Source organism: Polypterus senegalus, chromosome 9 (assembly GCF_016835505.1).
Source record: "Polypterus senegalus isolate Bchr_013 chromosome 9, ASM1683550v1, whole genome shotgun sequence".
Taxonomy (NCBI): Eukaryota; Metazoa; Chordata; class Cladistia; order Polypteriformes; family Polypteridae; genus Polypterus; species Polypterus senegalus.
Genome location: NC_053162.1, coordinates 107075380 through 107095263, shown reverse-complemented (window position 1 = coordinate 107095263; position 19884 = coordinate 107075380). Strand labels below are relative to the sequence as shown.

Here is a 19884-nt window from a genome sequence, read left to right as displayed (position 1 = left end):
CTTGAACCTGTCCCAGTCATTCAATACATAAGACACAATGTTCCGTATATCAAGAGTGACCCTCATAAGGCCGTGCAATATGTAACAAAGAGAATGGAAAAGGTAGGTGCCATCTCTGGGCATGGAAACCACTCAGTAAGTGACAATTCTTTGATCGATGGTGATCACCTCGATAGACATGTTAATGGGGGTACGGTTGGAATGATAAAAGAAATGGGTACGTGAACAATGTGAAGTAAGTCTAAAATACCTACACAATAACTATAATCGTAATAAACGAACAATAAAACAGCAGAGAGGCCGTGGATTAATTTAAAAGGCTGTAGTTATCAGAAGGGAGACGTGAATCCCGTGGCGAAGCAAGGAAGGGAATGTAGAGACTGGAGCGACGGACGGCCTTATATAGGCAGGGAGTCAACAACGGGGGACCCAACGCCACCTCACACGGTGACCGAGCTGCAGACTATGGACGTATATATGTACGTAAGTAGGATTCAGTTAGCGTTGGGAACCCGTGTACCAAATTTCGTGAAGATGTGGCCATAAATAAGAAAGTTCAACATGGCGGACATTGTCGACTGTTATGACCGTTACGCGTAGAATTTCGAAATGAAACCTGCTTAACTTTTGTAAGTAAGCTGTAAGGAATGAGCCTGCCAAATTTCAGCCTTCTAACAACACGGGAAGTTGGAGAATTAGTGACATTGGAAACTTCAATATGGCAGCCGACAGTGGCATCATACCACTGAAATAAGTATGTATGTCGGTTTTGGTTAGCGCAGGGAAGCCACCTATCAAATTTCTTGAAGATGGGACCATAAATAAGAAAGTTCAACATGGCGAACGTTGTCAACCGTTATGACCGTTACGTGTAGAATTTCGAAATAAAACCTGCTTAACTGTTGGAAGTAAGCTGTAAGGAATGAGCATGCCAAATTTCAGCCTTCTACCTACACGGGAAGTTGGAGAATTAGTGACGTTGGAAAGTTCAATATGGTGGCCGACAGTGGCGTCATACCACCGAAATAAGTATATACATCGGTTTCGGTTAGCGCAGGGAAGCCGCCTACCAAATTTCGTGAAGATGGGCCAGCCTTCTACCTACACGGGAAGTTGGAGAATAAATGACGTTGGAAAGTTCAATATGGAGGCCGACAGTGGTGTCATACCATCGAAATAAGTACGTACATCGGTTTCAGTTAGCGCAGGGAAGCCGCCTACCAAATTTCGTGAAGATGGGGCCTTAAATAAGAAAGTTCAACATGGCGGATGTTGTCGACCGTTATCGACCGTTATGACCGTTACGTGTAGAATTTCGAAATGAAACTTGCTTAACTTTTGTGAGTAAGCTGTAAGGAATAAGCCTGCCAAATTTCAGCCTTCTACCTACACGGGAAGTTGGAGAATTAGTGATGAGTGAGTGAGTGAGTGAGTGAGTCAGTCAGTCAGTCAGTCAGTCAGTCAGTCAGTCAGTCAGTCAGTCAGTGAATGAGTAAGTCAATGAGGGCTTTGCCTTTTATTAGTATAGATATTGTGGAGGATTGCCGGCTTTCCATGCCGGTCCGCACCCCTAGGCTGCCAGGAGGAGCTCTCCCGACAGCAGGATCATGCCCCGAGGTCCAGCAGGGCATTATGGACCTTGTAGTATTTTTACACAACCCTGCTGGATACTTTGGGGGCCACCAGGAGTCGCTGTGGGGGGGCTTATGGGCTCTTTTATGCCCTGTGACCCTGGAGTACGTCATGGTCACGTGACAGGAACGAACAACCTGCTCCCAGGTTAAAGAAAAGGACTGATTGCCCTGACCCGGAAGGAGTAAGGAACTATGGACTGTCGGGACAGGAATACCTCCGGGTCAGGGGCTATAAAAGGACGGTGCCTCAGTCCAGACACTGAACTGAGCTGGGAGGAAGGGTGGCTAAGTGTCTGGGCGAGGAGGAGAGTTTATTGATAGAGTATTTGTTGGTTTATTGTATGAGTAGTGTGGAGGGTGCTTGGTTCACGGAAGAACAAAATAAAAAGGTTGTGGACTTTTACCTGGTGTCTGGAGTTGTACCTGAGGGTTCAAGGGTGCACTACTGCCCCCTACTGTCACAATATATATATACCGTATACGAGGTGAGACACTAAAATAACTGAATTGGTAAAAAAAAAAAATTATTGATGAATTACAACATTCTAATCATTGCTACCTTCTCTATACTTCTCCAGCTGATTTCTACACCGTTCCAAACGTATCTTACATTGATTGAAACAGTGCTGGAAGTCTTCTTGCATGAGGCTCTTCAACAGGCTTGCCGTTTATGTCTTCACTTCATCCAGTGAAGAAAAATGTGTTCCCTTCAGGTCACTTTTGATTTTCGGGAACAAGTAAAAATCAGGGAGGATGATCGAGGACAGGGATTTTTTTGTCAGTCAAAAACTGCTTTACGGAAAAAGCATTGTGCTTGGCAGTGTTGTCTTGGTGAAGCACCCACCCCCCCTTCGACCTGGGCGTTGAACGTCTTCCACATTTTCTTGTCTTTCCTTGAAACATTTGTGCCACTCAAAAACTTGTGTGTGAGACAAACTGTTATCACCATACACTGTTTTTATCATTTCATAAGTGTCTGTGGCTGTTTTGTTCAATTTCACGTCAAATTTGATGTTGACTCTCAGTTCAATTTTTTTCACCCGGCATTATAGCGGTAACTCGTGTAGCAATTGTTCTGCAAACACTAACTGGGCTATTCACAGGATTTACCTTGCCGGTTGGCGGTTTGAAAGGGCGTTTAGGAGGGGATATAGTTCTATGATTCACATTTGGCCAACATTGAGATGGTTTTATAGGAAAGCCCTGAGCCCAGTCCAATTATTTTTGTGTATCACCTCATGTATATATTAAAGTGTGGTTAAGGAGCTAATATGGAGTTTAGTTTTGTGTCACAATGAACTGTACATTTGATGGGTTTGGATATGAGTTTAATGTTAGTGGTAGCTTACTACACTACATGGTTTATGATATTGTTTTTATCTGACAAAAACAAGCAAAATCAAAACCAAATGCAGAATATGAGCAATTTTATGCAATTTTATAATTTTTCAAATATTTTCTCTGATTGTTGGCACATTTCATCCTTTGCTTTCCTTTCCTTGCTCAGAATGGGACAATTTGTGATGAAATTTATGTGAATTTTAAGATTTGAGTGTGTTTTACTGTCTACAGCATGCAACATATCTTGCTTCAAGACAATGTGTTTACAATTATTGTCTTCAATATTATATTAATTAATATGTATATACTGTATCTTGGGCTCAGTCAGAATTACAGCTAACATGCTGACATTTATGAGCAGACTGAAATTCTGTAAGGGATTATCTGTTTCTAATACTTCTCAATTGAGCCCCGGAAATACAGTTAATGGCAGCTTTGAAAGTTGCCGACCAGAATCATCACCTTGGTATGCTTCACTCACACTTGGACCAGAATTCATCATGCTGTCACTATCAGCTCCTGAATAACTGTAACTCTTCTCACACAGTAAATCGCTTTCTTCATCACATGCTTTATGCATTTTCAACTTGCTCTGTCACCGCAAATGCTGTGTCAACACCCGCCCTCCCTCACCAGCCGCCATTCACTGGATGAATATATGTGGGGGGCTCATGATGGATGACTTTGTTTTAAAGCTAAACGTACAAGGGTTAAAGAATACAGTAATCCCTCGCTATATCGCGCTTCGACTTTCGCGGCTTCACTCTATCGCGGATTTTAAATGTAAGCATATCTAAATATATATCACAGATTTTTCGCTGGTTCGCGGATTTCTGCGGACAATGGGTCTTTTAATTTATGGTACATGCTTCCTCAGTTTGTTTGCCCAGTTGATTTCATACAAGGGATGCTATTGGCGGATGGCTTAGAAGCTACCGAATCAGAGCATGTATTACATATTAACTAAAACTCCTCAATGATATAAGATATGCTTCCCGCGTGGTGCTTGATTGTTTGCTTCTCTGTATCCCTCTCACTCTCTCTGCCTGACGGAGGGGGTGTGAGCAGAGGGGCTGCTTGCACATAGGCTGTTTGCCTAGAAGATACGGACGCTCCTCTACAAAATGCCGCTTTATCGCGGTGCTTCTGCATACTGTACTTAAAAGCACGTATTGATTTTTTGATTGTTTGCTTTTCTTAGCGAGCGCTCTCTCTGACATTCTCTGTTCCTGAAGACGCTTCTTTGAAGAGAAGATATGTTTGCATTCTTTTAATTGTGAGAAAGAACTGCCATCTCTGTTTTGTCATGACAGTTTAAACTTTTGACTAAAGGGTGTTATTTCATGTCTAGAGGGCTCTAATAATGTTAACAGTGTGGGAGAGTTTATAAGGGCTTAAAATATATAAAAATAACCATACAAACATATGGTTTCTACTTCGCAGATTTTCACCTATCGCGGGGAACACAACCCCCGCGATCGAGGAGGGATTACTGTATTTTATTTTAAAAACAAATATGAAATTCTTAATGTATTTTAATTAATTTCAGGACCCCTGTAGCTCAGGTTAGCCCTTGCATAAGTCCAGTAGTTACGTAAACTAAAAATATTTTATTTCAGTTAGTCATTTCAGGTATTTTAATAGTTTGGTTTAGTTTTAATTTTTCATTTTGGTTATGTTATTTTATTTCAGTTTATAAATTAGTTTTTTTTATTAATAGTTTCAGTTTTGATTTTTATTTTCGTTAACTATAATAATCTTGAACTTTATGAATGACTGGAAAATATCAGATTATTTTGTCTTAAGGTATGGTTGTTCTCATAATTTTACACGAAAGGCTTTTCTCTATATAAGAACATAAGGAAATTTGACAAAAGAGAGAAGACCATTCAGTTCATTAAGCTTGTTTGTTCAGCTTATAGCAAGGCTGTCCCAATATCTCATCTAGTCACTTGTTTAATATTGTCAAGGTTTCTACTTTGACTAATAGCTGTCAAAGAAGTTGTGAAATACCTTTTTAGAGCAGAGGAAAGCAATCATCTGTTAAGCTAAATTCTGACTATGAGCAAAAGCATTTCCAAGTTTACACATTATGCCTAACTCTCAACCTGACATTGTTATACCAGTGTGTCATCATTTATTTCATACTATTTGCATTATGTTGCTGCCAAGAAGTGTTATAATATAAAAGGTCTAATGTATTTTCTAGAGACATAACCTTTAACAATTATTTCCAAACTTGACACAAAAGAAGTCATGATATCCATTAGCAATACAACACTGTAAACTGTCTATCCCTACTACCTTCTATATGTGCATTAAGATCGTTTAAGTAATAAGTTTAAGTAATATAAATCTCAAAGGTAATCCATCATTTTCAGTGAAATTAATTGTAGAATTCAAGTTTGAATATTTAGAGAGTGATAGCTAGACTCTGAATTTATTTTACTTTGCCTGGTTAATGATTGGATCAGTGAATGTATTCTGACTATAAATATTTGATCCACAAGTAAAAATTAATAGATAACTGTAACTCATTCACCCCAAAACTGCATTGTTTATTTATTTAATCATCATCTCATTTTGTGATGCACTATGTTGAATCCATGCGAATGAAATGACGTGTAAGCATACCCTGTGGAATTATGGCTTGTGGGGAGGACCAGCAGGGATAACAGAGTCTGGGAGTTGCGGTAGCCCTTTGCTCTTGCCCCGTGAGGCTTAGTTAAGGCCTGTATCACCACAAAGGATTTGCTAGGGTATATATGACTTAAATATTTGACAAGAGCTATTGCTTGTGCTGCCATTGACTAATTATGGCCATTAAACAAAAAACAAGCCAATCAAACAATATTGTCTCATGCTTATTGAAAATGAATGTTATAAGTTATTCTAAAATAATATAGTAAGTAACAATTAATTACACTCTAATTAGGAATTAATTATCCATTACATGATTGAAACACATCAACACTGGGACCTTTCCTGTTGCTATTTGACCTCCAAGCAGCTTGAATGTTGTCATCACTGTGGGGGTGGAGGGGTGATTATATGTATATTATAAAATGTGCAGTGCAAAAAAATTACAATTCAAAATAATAAAAATAGTAAACTTAAATGTGGCATGGCCGGGATTTAGTACCTTTACCTCTAAGTCATACTGCCAAGAGGTATAATAGATGTTTACCAATATTAAAAAAAAAAAAACCTCTGTTATCTATATTTAATTTTTTTAATTACAATTTTAGGTTCTGCTTCCAAATGTTCAGTCTTGACCACTGTGTGACTGTGGGCACTTTATTTCTGAAATTATGAAGTGTCTATGGAAGATGTCCTCAACAGAACCAAGGTTTGTTATCCCTTGTCATTTTCATGCCCATTCCTTAAAGTGGCAAATTAATTCTTTCTGACAATAATGTTAATGTAAATCCTGACTCTGTTTTCACATAATAGAATTGTCTGCACCTTAACAACAGCAATCCAACTTGGGGTTTCACATTAATGAAGAGGTTGGAACATAGAGGAACTATGTAAGAAACCAGTACAGTTTGTTACACTGTGGTGAGCTGGACTGGTCATGTCACATCACGGAGAGGCCAACTGAATTAAGCTAATTAAAAGGACGGGCTCAGTTATGGGACACACTCTGGATCCTCTAGATACTGTATAGTAGCAAAGGAGAGAATTAAAACAAACTAGTGGCATTATGAACAATGCTGTACATCCTCTCTCTGATATGCCAACACTGAGTATATTTAGTAAAAGTGTGTTAATAAACACCGCAGGGGCTCCTTTATGTTGCCTCACTGTGACTGTAACTGCAAAGTCAGAAATTTTCTTTCTTTCTAATTTTTTCTTCCTTTGTGCTTGGTGGGAATTGTGTTCTTGCCAAAAACTAACAAGAACTCATAAAACTAATCTGAATTCAGGCTTGCTACTGTGAGTTATGGTACATTTACTTCACAGTCAAAATAAAAAGATGATGATTTTATATTCCTTCTAGATTTTTAAGAGACAGAAAAGTCCAAACACATTCTATTAGTCCACAAATAGAAGAGCATACTTCATTTGTAATTTCTAATTGTTGTGGTACTATGCACAAAACAAAAACTTTTTGCTTTTAGTACTGCCTCAGTTTTTAGTAATAATCTTTATTTATCTCCTTTACAGTGGCTGTAAAATTTGACATGTTGTACTAAAGGATTCCTAGAATCCAACACCACTGACAACAGCTATGAATGGAAAGGTTAGAAATATGTAATTCGTTGTACAGCTGAATGAATCACTAGCCAGCACTTTAGTGTTACTGGGTTTGTAAAAGGGATTGGCAATTCAACCACCCTAACCCTATTGCCTCTCTGAAGCACAATTTTGCTCCTTGTAGTCACTTCACATTTATATTAGACATCAGCTTTTAAAGTTGAGGCACTGAGAGACAAGAGTAGTTTGGTATTACCATTATATGTTCTGCAATCAGTTTCAGCCTCCAATATAAGCATTAGAAAGACACAATCATTAGAGTGAAATCATTTGTTCAGAAAAAGTCTGGTACCTGCAGTGAGATGAAAAACAGAAGTAGTTTAAATACAGAAACCCAGATAAACTTATTAACTAAATCAGGCTGTCACAAAAACTGTGCATTTGAGTGATTGGGAGCTGTTCTTTCATTCACTTTGGTTTTAAATGATCAATTTAAATAATAGACAGAGCCTGACCCCATAAGTTTAAACATCTGAGCCCAAATTTGTTAGCTGGGTTTTGTTTTTTTATTTTTTCAATAATTAATATGTGATGGATACTATCATATCTCAAATCTCTAATACTTTTGTTACAGTTACAGTACCTATAAAAAATTAGGTATGAGCTTATTATATATGCATAATATCTTAACTCCAGAAGAATCTTGCAAATGACAGTCTTCATACAAGACAATAGTAAACTGCAGAAGAAAAACCTAATAGAATCTCAATATCTGTTTACACTTTCATTCATGTTTCAAAAACAAATTAATATTTTTTAGAAAGTGCTTTCTTCCTTGAGTAGGTTGTTGCCTTCACTCTAAATTCATTCATATAAGCCACTCTTATTTTCCTAAAATTCCTTACTTGTAACATCAAAAACTCAGTGGCAATTTCACTCTTATGTTTCCCTCCTTGCTCATACTCAGCTTTGGATGGGATTTCTTTCTCATTTCTAGTGTGGCTTCCTTCAATTTAATATGCACTGTATTCTCGCTCTTCACTTTTACATTGCATATTATGCCCCAATTTGTTATTTACACATTCTCATAATTTGTTTAAACTGCTCTGTTTCCTCATTGTTGCTTAGGTGTTCTCATGCTGTTCTTTTTCTCTGCCTTACCTTCTGGGAGCTGTAATATCTTGAGTTTCCATCTCTGGCTAGCAAAACAGTTTGAGTATTCCATTATAACTATGTTCTGGGTTATCCAAACTTATGATTATCAGTGGAGACTTATGGAGACTTCAAGCTACATGACAACCCCTGTGTTTTGAGACAGCTAGGGATTTGCTTACGGTGAGTAGTCAATTGTGTGTCTGGAAAGCTTATCATACTTCTCCTAAAATCCATTTCACTCTGGAGTAAATGTACTGTAGGACTTATATTTCAATAGCAGTTGGTATAAACAGTTCTCATATGTTTTCTTGACGTGGTTGTGGAATAGGGGACATCTGAAAATACACCTAATACTTTCTTAGAGTTCTCTCTAGTTAAACAAAAAGGCAGATCAGTTTGTGACTCCAAAAGCAAGTGGAAAATCGTCATCATAGGCAAGATGATTTGGTCAAGAAGTAAGAGTGAGGAGTGCTATTGTCCTTCAGTGATGAGAGACAGAGAGAGGATGTGCTTTAAAAGATGTAGGAAGACATAGGGAAAGAAGTTTAATACTTCTGGCTTCTACTGCTATTTCAGTAACAGTAGAAACCACTATAATCATTCTCCCCTTTGAGTATCTTTGTTTTATTTCTTAAAATGTGGTGCATTTTAGTTTTAACTGTGCAACTTGTAGTTTCAAATTGAGCTTGTTAATCATTAAGTTATTTTGTATGCAAAATAGTATATTTTGCTAGCTGCATTATTTGTGTTACTTAGTGCATTCTAAACAGAAAACACACATATCCAGTGTTCAGTATATGAGTTCTTAGAGACAATGAACCGATGAAGAAATGCTCAGGACAGATAGTAAGATGGTTTTGAAAACTGAATTTCTTTCATGTTTTATTGAAGATGGCAAGTATTTTACCAAGCAGCTTGAGGGCTGAAATGCTAAATGTATCAACAGATAGGTTTGGGAAGAGTCCAGACATTTGTAATTCAGAGGCCTCCTTCCTGACGCTGATGGTGACCTTGGCACTACAGCTGCATGCATTTTTGAAGTTCACTGACGGTATTTAAATCGTGCTACAAATGTACTTATCGGGCATAAGCTGTCAGCAACCTTTTGAACGTATGTTAAAATGAATAAACAAGACATGGATATTATTTGTTGCTTTAATATTTTTAGAGAAAATAATATCCAAATAAAATCTCTAGGAAAATTAGAAAAGGTAAATTTGAGGGGCTTTGTCTGCTCACTAATTAGCACTCACCAATTCTAGCACAGAAATAAACAACAAATAGTGGGAGTGTTGATTGAACGTGTTCCTGCATGAAGCTTGCCTCATTTCAGCTAGATAAAATGTACAGTGCTTTTTCATCCCCCAAATGAAATAAAAAAGGAACCTTCTTTCTGGCTAAAATGGCAGAATGACTGTGACCACAAATATTAGAGTGAAATGCTCAAAAACCAGTTATATTTATGACATATTGAACACAATTTCTATATATTTCATAATTGAGTACACACCACTTCAAATGCTCGTATTTTATGCAAGCATACAAGTGCTTTTCAATGCAAAAGTATTAAAAAAAAAACTGATTAGCTATGGGTTGCCTACAGAATACACCATTTACTGTAATTATCTACTGATGGAATCAGGCAAATCTGTTCATGCAGAATGTAATGTTACACCACTACAAAGCAGAGCCACACTTTTATATTATTTTGCTACATCCGAGAGAAATTAATAAATATATCAATATTACCATGCAAAGTTAGTCATTGTCTGTAAGACAGAAAGATCAACTTCCTTTCAGCTATGTGTGTGTAGCCTTGCACGTTACTCATGGGACTTTTACATGGTAATTTTAATTCAGGTTTTCACCACACTCAACTGACTTTCTCTGTTCAGATAGACATGAGAGTGTTCAAAGAAATCAAACAAAAATATGAAAAATACAATATACTATAACATATTTGTGCAAAATTTAATCTAAACTTTAACTTAAAGGATGAAACGCTGTGTTAATACATAGTCTGAATAGCCTTGTGACAGAGTATGCAATGATCATAAATGGCAAAATCAATTGAAAGATACATTCAAATAATGTCCATGTTAAAAAATATTTAAGGAGTTCAACCAATTTAAGCAGTGATAAAGAAGTTTAGAATTGTAAAGGGAATTAGTATGGGTGTTACTTCAAAATAACAATAAATCTCAGCAAGAAACCAGGGGACACTGTTGCAAATTTGTTATAAGCAAATTTAACACAAATGTTTGACAATTTTCTTCACACAAAGAAGTATATGCAATGAATTACTAACCAAGTAGGGGGTTAGAGGGTAATACTTTAGGTACATTCAATTCTTGACATGTTCTTTCAGAGAGTCTTGGCGAATAGGACTGACAAGCTTAATGGGCTAAGTGGCCTGTTCTTGCCACACTTGTTTCAAAGTTGTAAACACAACGTGAGGGAAGAACAAATGGAGACAGTCAAAGTATAAATTAAAATAAAGAAAAAATAAATCTGTTGCAATCCACTGGACCTGCCTATACAAACCCTCCATGTCCAGATGACAAGAATGTTGTCTTTCAAATCAATCTTTTGTCTTTCTAATCTCCCATTATTCTTCCAAATATTTTTACAATTACTCTTATTCTGTCTCTCTATGTTTTGAGTCTTTGATTAAAGTTACTTACTAACTCTAAGCGTGGTAAGCTACAGACAGGTGGAGAACCTTTGGAGTTACATGAAGAAAGAATTTTACTGTACTCCATACAAGAGGGAATATTGTACTATTACTGCTACTGCTGCTAAATTCCATTTTGGACATATATCAGAGGTTAAGTAAATTTTATGAAATATAAGGATCTTTGTCGACACTCAAGCACCAAATTAATTCACTTTTATTGTATTTAAATTGACTAGTTCCCTTAATAATTTTAAGTGACTATCTCAAAATAATGGGTAGTATAGTTACAGTATATCTGCCACCATCTCCATCATCATTCACATTTGGAAATTGTATTGGTGTATTTGTTCTCTGTTAGTTCTCTCTTCGTCAAATCATTTTCCCTCAAAAGCTGTTTTGGTTAGACCTTTTTTCTGTCCTGTGCTGCACTCATTTTTCTAATGTCTCTATTTTTTAAGCAGCTCTGCCACTGGGGCAAACTATCCAAAAATATTAAGCAATATAAGTGCTTGATAAAGAAAAACATTGCAAAACCATTTTTCAGGCAATTGGTTCTCATTAAAACTAATTATATTGTTAAAGAAAAAAAAACATTTTAATTCAGTAAATGATATTTTTACCATTTCATAAAGTTTGCAAAGAGCAAAAGGCAACTACAGAAGTGAATATACAATCAACCAAGAATTAAGAACCTAAAATTCTACTCCTTGCTTATTGAGTGCTTTGAGAATACCCTCCAGTAAGGGTATCATATAGGAGATGTACTGTAGATATATGGCAACCTAATTCTCATTTTAAAAGTATACATACTTTAAGATGACCTAAAATAAAAAATAGCACTGAATAATTACACTTGAACAAAAAAGCAACGATTAGCACAAATGCAATTTTTGGGGCCCCTGATATAATCAACCAGTAAACTGATTCAAGTTTGCTTAAGATTTGTCAAACCAGGATGTGCAAAATTAAGCCATTAGACCTTAACTTTAAAGGCTCAGATTTAATGTACATCAAGATGAGAAACTTCATCTACTTTGGTTTTGACCATATAGGGTAGAGGTCATTATAAAATGAATAGGCTTACCCTCACCAGAGAGACTTCTGGTTCCTCTACCTGGTTTTGGGTTACAAAGCAGTTTAGATTAAAAATAATGTTAATCCATGCACAAAGTAGATGATTATCTATAATTGCACTAAGTTTAAGATCCCTGCAACAAAAAGGCCAGTTTGCCAAAGTAAGCATAAATGTTGATAGAATGATGGCCAAAGAATTCTCTACAAACTCTAGTTTAAATGGGTTCTAAAGGTATCACTTAAACATGATTTTTGTATTAGCTGTCAGAAGGAGATTGAACAAATATTATCTTCATAGAAGGTAAAGAAAGAAACACATTGTGTTCTCAAAAACAAACACAAATACATGGATTAACCTTTCTGGTTTTTACCCAAATGTATATCAAAACTTTATGAACTTCCTAAACAGTTTTATCCTTGGAAGACACATCAAAGTTGAAATTACTTAGCTGTTAAGATAAGTTAGTTAGTTTTCAAGTTAAAACAATTTCATAACATTTATCTATATATATATAGTTCACTAAGGGCACACAAGACAGTGAGCGCAAGCAAGACAGAGAGCCACGTCCCCCAACTCACAGAGCCCCCCCGCCAACTCTAAGACCATGAGATACGCTCGACAGAGCCCCGCCTGCCAACTCTAATTAAGGGCAAGCAAGACAGAGAGCGCACGCAAGACAGAGAGACACGCCCGCCAAAGCCTGCCCGCCAGCTCTAACTAAGGGCAAGCAAGACAGAGAGCGCCTGCCCGCCAACTCTAACTAAGGGCAAGCAAGACAGAGGGCGCATGCAAGACAGAGAGCCATGCCCACCAACTCACAGAGTCACATCCCCAACTCTAAAACCATGGGATATGCATGATAAGAGCCCCGCCCGCCATCTCTAATCCTACTTCTGCGTCAACCGCTGCTCTCGATCAAACAGCAATAATTAGCAAACAAACAAAGATAACTGGCAGTAACAGTGCAAAATTCACAATTGGTATGCCAGTTTGAAAAGATAAGTTTTGAGGGTAGTTTTAAAATGTGTTATTGAATCGAGCTGATGTATATGAGAGAGAAGAGAATTCCCGAGTTGAGGAGCACTATGAGAGACGCTCAAGCTCCCATAGCACAGAGTTTGATGTGTGGTACAGAAAGTACCGCTGCAGATGAGAATCAGAGTGTGCGAGACTAGTGTCAGTCTGTAGGAGATCAGTGAGGTTGTGAAGAGCTTTAAATGTTAAGTGCGGTATTTAGTATTGTATTCTGTAGTTAACAGGGAGCCTGTGAAGTTGAGCGAGAATAGGTGTAGTATGTTCAATGGATTTAGAACAGCACGTTATTATCCTGGGAGCAGAATTTTGAATAAATTGTAAGTGATGATTGATTGACAGTAATCTATACGTGAGGTGACTCAGGCATTAACCAATACTTTAGTACTGTGTTGCGTAAGAACAGGACGAAGTCTAGAAATGTTTCGGAGATGGAAGAAAGCAGTCCGAGAAATATTACTTATACGGGAGGAATTACTTAATGATAATAATAATAATAATAATTATTATTATTTAATAATTGCCATTATTAGTGTATAAATGGATATAAATAATTGCCTGTAAACAATTCGCCAAAATCTGTTGTATGTAAACGATACTGTTTAAAACGTTATTGTTTTTTCATCAGAAAACCCGGTTTCCACATCTACCTGTATTAGTTTAAATGGCACTTTTACCACTGACAATAGGGCGGACGCACTGACTTATTGTGTCGACTGGGCAACACAATGAATGTGGCGTCTATCTATATACAGTATGTCTATGTTTTTCATAGCCTGCTACAGGAAGGTACTCTCTCGACCATTGGCATTGGTTTCGCTCCTTGCTATTTTCGTTATACAGCAACGGTGGTTTCCTAAGTCTTTGTTATACTGAATTCCTTTCTCACCGTTTTCCGTTCCTATTCTTACACCACCGTATGCTATGGTGGGCTTTGGCTAGTGGTATATATTAATTGAAGTGAAGCATTTTTTTAAAAATTAAAAAAAAAATACCTAGTCTACTCTTGCATCTTATAGTGGTACTGAACAGGCAGAAGTGCAAACATACTGAATACCTCCACTTTGAAGCTGCAAAAGTTTTGATTTAAGAAAACATGCCTTCTGCGTTCCTAAGGCATGTATGTTACAGAAAAAAAGTAAACAAAATAATATATTTTAGCACAGATTCTTAGTATCATTGTTCATGGAGTTTTGACATTTTACATGCTTCAGGCTGTATATCTTCCTCCTTTAGTTCATCCAGTTCCATGTTATCAAAGGTTATGCTCTACCATGACTTGTAACAAATGATGCTCTGTAGTTAAGTGTGGCAAGTGTCCGACATAGTTGTAAAAGCCTTTAGTATGCTATGAAAATATGTAAACTTAGTAAGCATCTGCCATGAAACCATTGCAACCGTACATAATTCAGAACATATACCAGCACCACTGGCACATGCTTACTTAAATCATATTTATTTCTTTATACAGTCGTGTTCCACATTGCATCATTTTAGTACTGGATACAGCTTCAGTGCAGTCTCAAATAGGTGACCACATTAAGCAAAGAAAAAACAACTGTTTACTGTAACATTTTTCTACATTGTCGCATCTCCTGTGAAGGGGCCACCTTATAGCATTATGCTCTTTACCTCCAATGTACTATCACCTGAAAGTGTGTATTATTAATATGATCTAATGACCAAGGTTTAAATGTAAATAAACCCAAAATAGTTGTCAGACAGTCAGCCCAACATTTGTCTTAAATCACAATACGAACCAAACATCAACGTAAAAAAAAAAAAAAACTATTAGAATACTTAAGGGGAATCATACACCAAGAAAGATTTTTTTTGTTTAAATTATCAATAAAATGTAGATAACCAAGATATATGTGATGCTGACATTTAAACCTTTAAGCAACTGACATTGTGTACCACTCACTGCTATTTATTGAACCTTAACAATGATGAAGAAATGCTAACAAAAGCTGAAGCCCATAATGTAAACAATATGGCAACCTGTTATTGTCTTTTTCCCACATACATTGAAATAGCAAAATCGGTGTAGTTCTCAAAATAACTAAATGCCAGACCAGTACTCTACCAGGACTGGCTTCCCAAGGCAGGCCTCATCCTAAGCAGCACAGCACCACATTTAACACACTCTTGCCAGGCTGTGGTCTGCACCTGCTGAAAAATGGGTCTGAGGATTTATAAAGCTAAAACTCTCAAAAAAATCAAGATGAGCTTGTAAACCATTAAAAAATAAAGTAATAAAAAGGAAATAAAGCCTATATTCCAAAGGACAAACAAAAGTAAAATTTCTTATAATTATAGATTTTTATTAAATAATCCAAAAAAACACAAATGAGCAAGTAAATAAAAACTACCAAAAAAAAATATGTGAATTAAAAAAAAGCAAAATATAAAAAATAAATATTAACAATACTTAAAATAATATATTTTAATTTTCAAAAGTCAATGTTACTCTGAATGCCCTTGACCCTTATGTGAGCTGAGCAGTGTCCTTCAGCAATGACACAATGGTGGACCTTCCTTCTGAGGTTCTACTCACAGAACACAAGGCAAATAACACAAAATCTTTACATAATACACACACACTAAATACTAAAACAACACAATATTAACACAAATCATAAAACTGCATAAACTAATAATTGAAAAATGAAAACCAAAAAGAACATAAAAATAAGAATATTTGGAAAACAACAAACTCATAAAGCAAAAAAATAAACTTGAGCCAAGACAACAACCCTTCCTTAACCATGACATACTATATGTAAAATGCTAAAATATTTCAATAAATAGACTGCACATAGAACAAAATATTAACAATGGATTCTCTATAATTAAATACTGTAAATAGACCAGCCATTAACTAACATAGTGCTAAGGAGAATAATAAAAATGAAACAAATGCATAATTATAACCAAAAACTGTAATATGTGGAACTGGTAAGAAAAGAGGTATAAAAAGAGGATTGTTTTGATTCAGTAACTTTGTTCATGTTTTGACTGACTAAGAGCTGAATGAGTGTACACCAGTAGTAACCAGTTTTATCACAAAATACCTAGGCCACTGTGCGAGTACACAAACTACTGTATTGTATATGTATATTTCCAAATAAGAAAACATGAATCATCCGTGACATCTTAAATATATGGAGAACACTTGCAGTAATATTTGTCATGTTTGTAATATGGAAATGTACAAGAAAAATGCAAGAATGAGCTATGAAAGCAATTAACTTACTAAATGCCAGTATGAGGATAAGTTGGAGACTAAGAATGTATGTAAACTCCTACAGGATTTATAGATGCTTATAAATTACAATTTGAAACATAATCCAATTGTGCCCACATTCTCTTTCCTGGATGGACTTAATTCCTTCTATGCCTTTGTTAATATTCCTTCCATGTGATTGCCTGTAGCACCACATGGTTCATCCTTTTCTGCTTCTGTTGATTTTAAATGATGAATCAGCATTCAAAAGGCATCTAGTCAGGGTGGAATTTGAGGACACATTTTAAAAAACCTGTAGCCACCCATTAGCCAGCATCCTTAATTACATCTTTAATATCTATCTATGATAATCTCTAGGTTCCATCTGGATCATAAAGACAAAAATTATCCCTTTACAAAAGAAAACAAAAAAAGGAGGTAGCACTTCCTCCCATTATAGTGAAACTATTTGAGATACTTTTTGTTGGACACATCAACTAAATATTCTAGATCATTTGTACCACCTGTAGTTTGCATGTCATCACTGCCTATTCAAACAGGATGTCATGTCCCTTGCATTTTACACCATTTTGATACACCTGAATAATCAAGTACTCCAAAATGACTGTTTATAAGCTACAGATTAGCAATAATCACTGTTATACCACTAAAGCTTTTCAACAAGGTAGGTACAGTGCTTATTGGGTATAGTTAAGAAGGCACACCCAAGCCTTTTATTTCCTTGTGTGTCTAAGGAAAGCTCAGATGTCTCCATCTACACTCACTTTTGCATTTGCACGGTAGAGTTCATAATCACTGGCTACATAACTCCTTGGTAAGGCTCACATCAGCCTTATGCGCATGCTACCTTAAAAAAAAAGCTAACATTCTTATCAAAGAGCCTAGCATCATGAACAGTCATTTTCTTCACCCTCTCTTCTAGCAAAACTACAGGATTATTAGCATTTGCGAAAATAAATTCAGTTTTTATTTGCAGGTTATAAGGTTACTCAACAGCTACTCATAATGACAAATACATGATTATTTCTTATGTATATTGTAATATGTGTTGTTGGAATTGTATTACTGTCACTGATCTGTGGGAGACATGCAATCAAGAATTCATTGAAAATATATGATAATAAAGTTGAAATATATAAGGAGAATATGTAGCAGATCTTGCAGTAGGGTATTCTTAAACTCAAAAGCATTATAATTATTTTGAAACAAGGAACTGTGGAGTTTTCAAACAGTAGAGGCAGAGCCTAAACCTTATCCCTATATAAAATAGTTTGGTGGGAATTATACACAGGATGGGATATAGAAAGATTTTTTTTTCTTTTAATATTATAAAGAGTAACATTAAACACACAAACTGATTTCTGCTTCAAGGATCAATACCAGTGCCTCCAAAGGTAGTGTACAGTGCACTGGTAAAAATGAGTCACTGATAGAAATTTTAAACCAATAGAAATGTTCGTATAACATTGGTAATGCAGTTCGGCACATCAGGAAGCCACTTTTTTTAATTCTGAAATAACACAGCAGTATAACTGGGAAGATGAAAAAAGAAGCTAAAGTTATAGAGGTTGAGGCCGCCTTTACATCTACATGACAAACAAAATTAAGTGCTGGTAAAGAAAAATGGTGCACACTCAGTCCACACAGGCTTTAATGTGCTGTAGTTAAATTTGAATGTTCACTTGCCTTAAGATGTGTATAGCCTATATGTCCGAAAACTAGCAGTGTGTTTGTTTCAGTGAATTAATTAATTTAAACATTTGTGTTTTGAAGAAAATGTATTCTGCAATAATATTTATGAACAGCGAAATCAGTTAGCAGTAGGGTCCCGGCTAATTTTGTTTCATTAATGCTAAAATGTGTATTTTGCGTTGTTATTGTAGTGACTCAAAACCTGTGAGACAACAGGCAGTTGAGCCTCCGCAGGCACCAGTGAGACTGCAGGTGAAGGAGCTTAAAAGAAGGTGCTATGAACATTATGACAGGTTGGACCTGGCAAAAGAAAGAAGACAGCTGGCTTATGAGTACAGAAATCCCCTTTGAAGAGGAGGAGGAGTGATGTCTTCCAAGGTTAAAAGCAGAAGCAGATCAGAGCCTTTTCTTAAAGGAACAATAAATGTTTTTTTAAGGACCATAAAACAGTTGCTTGTGTCTGTGTGTTAGTCCCTCCTCTGCCGTATTTTGAGTTGTTCCATTGTATTTTGTATGCTATATGACGTAATTACAACAACATTAGCTTTTTTTCTCAAATCATAAAACTCTAGATTTTTGAATGGTCAATTCAAAATCTTCAGTTAATGTGCTTTCTGCAGAATGCGTCCACATGCATTTTACAAATGTTACATGTTGACCAAGAAAAAACATACTCAGATGTGAAAAATTAGGAACATAAAGTGCTACAAAACCAATAAAAATTATTCTGGGTTGCCAACAGAAAATGTATGTGATTTAATGCATACATGCAACTACTTTCAACAATCAGATGATTAATTAAGGTAACCCTAGATTAACCATTAAGGAAGATCCAGTAAGGACATCCTTTGGCTGTCAATAGAAACGGTCCTCAGTGGTTTTACAAAAGTAGGAGAAAAGTTGAAGTATAAATTATTTTATAAGTAAACAACAATAAGCATTATTTTTACATCTTTTTATCCATGTATGTTAAAATGATCTATATATTCAAGTTTGTAAAACAATGGAATGGAAGATGTTTTGTTAGGTACAAATAATATTTCCTCACTAGAGCAACTTTCTAAACATTATCCACCAACATCGATTTCTGTATCACTTTATTTCAGTATTGTGACAAGTGTAAAAGCTTACTTTAGTAGGCTGGATTGTAGGGCTTATTCTGATAGCCTCTGCTGAGGCAGCATTCGGGCAATATAGATGTGCGTTTTTTTGGTTTAACTTTATATATGTTTCTTTTCATGTTTACAAAGATATTTTGAATGTCAGTATTAAAGTCTAGTTAGACTTGTTTGTTTTTTCATTCAGAAAATAAAGAAATTGGAAAGAACAGCTCTGTAAATTCTCATTTTTTTTGTCAATCATGTTTCATTTTTTACTATATAGTACATACAATACACATTTTCCAAAATTCTGTCTTAAGAGGCATGTGTAATATGTGTTCATTTATTTGTCATTCAGTTAGTCTTATTTTACTATTTCCACAATACAAATATTCTGGAATTGCTTAAATGATTAAAATTGTTCTTATGAAAGAAATATCACAGTAGAACTGCCCATTGTTAATTTCTGAAACTGGGCCAAAATAAGTACCTAAACTGGATTCAGTCTTAAAACTATATGCACATAGATTACACCATGATATATATCATGAATGGACTTATAGATGGTGAATGGTTTATAGATTTCTCCACCAATCCCTGTGAGTTAATGTTAAAGCATTCCCCCAAATGTATATGAACATGTATATGTGAATCACAAGTGATATTATAGTGTCAACACAGAGATGATCATAGATGAAAACTGTATTGTAGTAGCCAGCATATTTCCCTTT

At 35.9% G+C, this 19884-nt stretch overlaps 1 long non-coding RNA gene across 1 annotated transcript in view; it reads left to right on the top strand.

Annotated features, from left to right (window-relative positions):
- Nucleotides 1–19350, top strand: part of LOC120535615 — a 119699-nt gene extending 100349 nt beyond the window's left edge. The window contains exons 2-3 of the long non-coding RNA XR_005634930.1: nt 6224–6324; nt 18245–19350. This is a non-coding gene — a long non-coding RNA (uncharacterized LOC120535615). The remainder of the gene's footprint in view (nt 1–6223; nt 6325–18244) is intronic.
- The last annotated feature ends 534 nt before the right edge of the window (nt 19351–19884 follow it).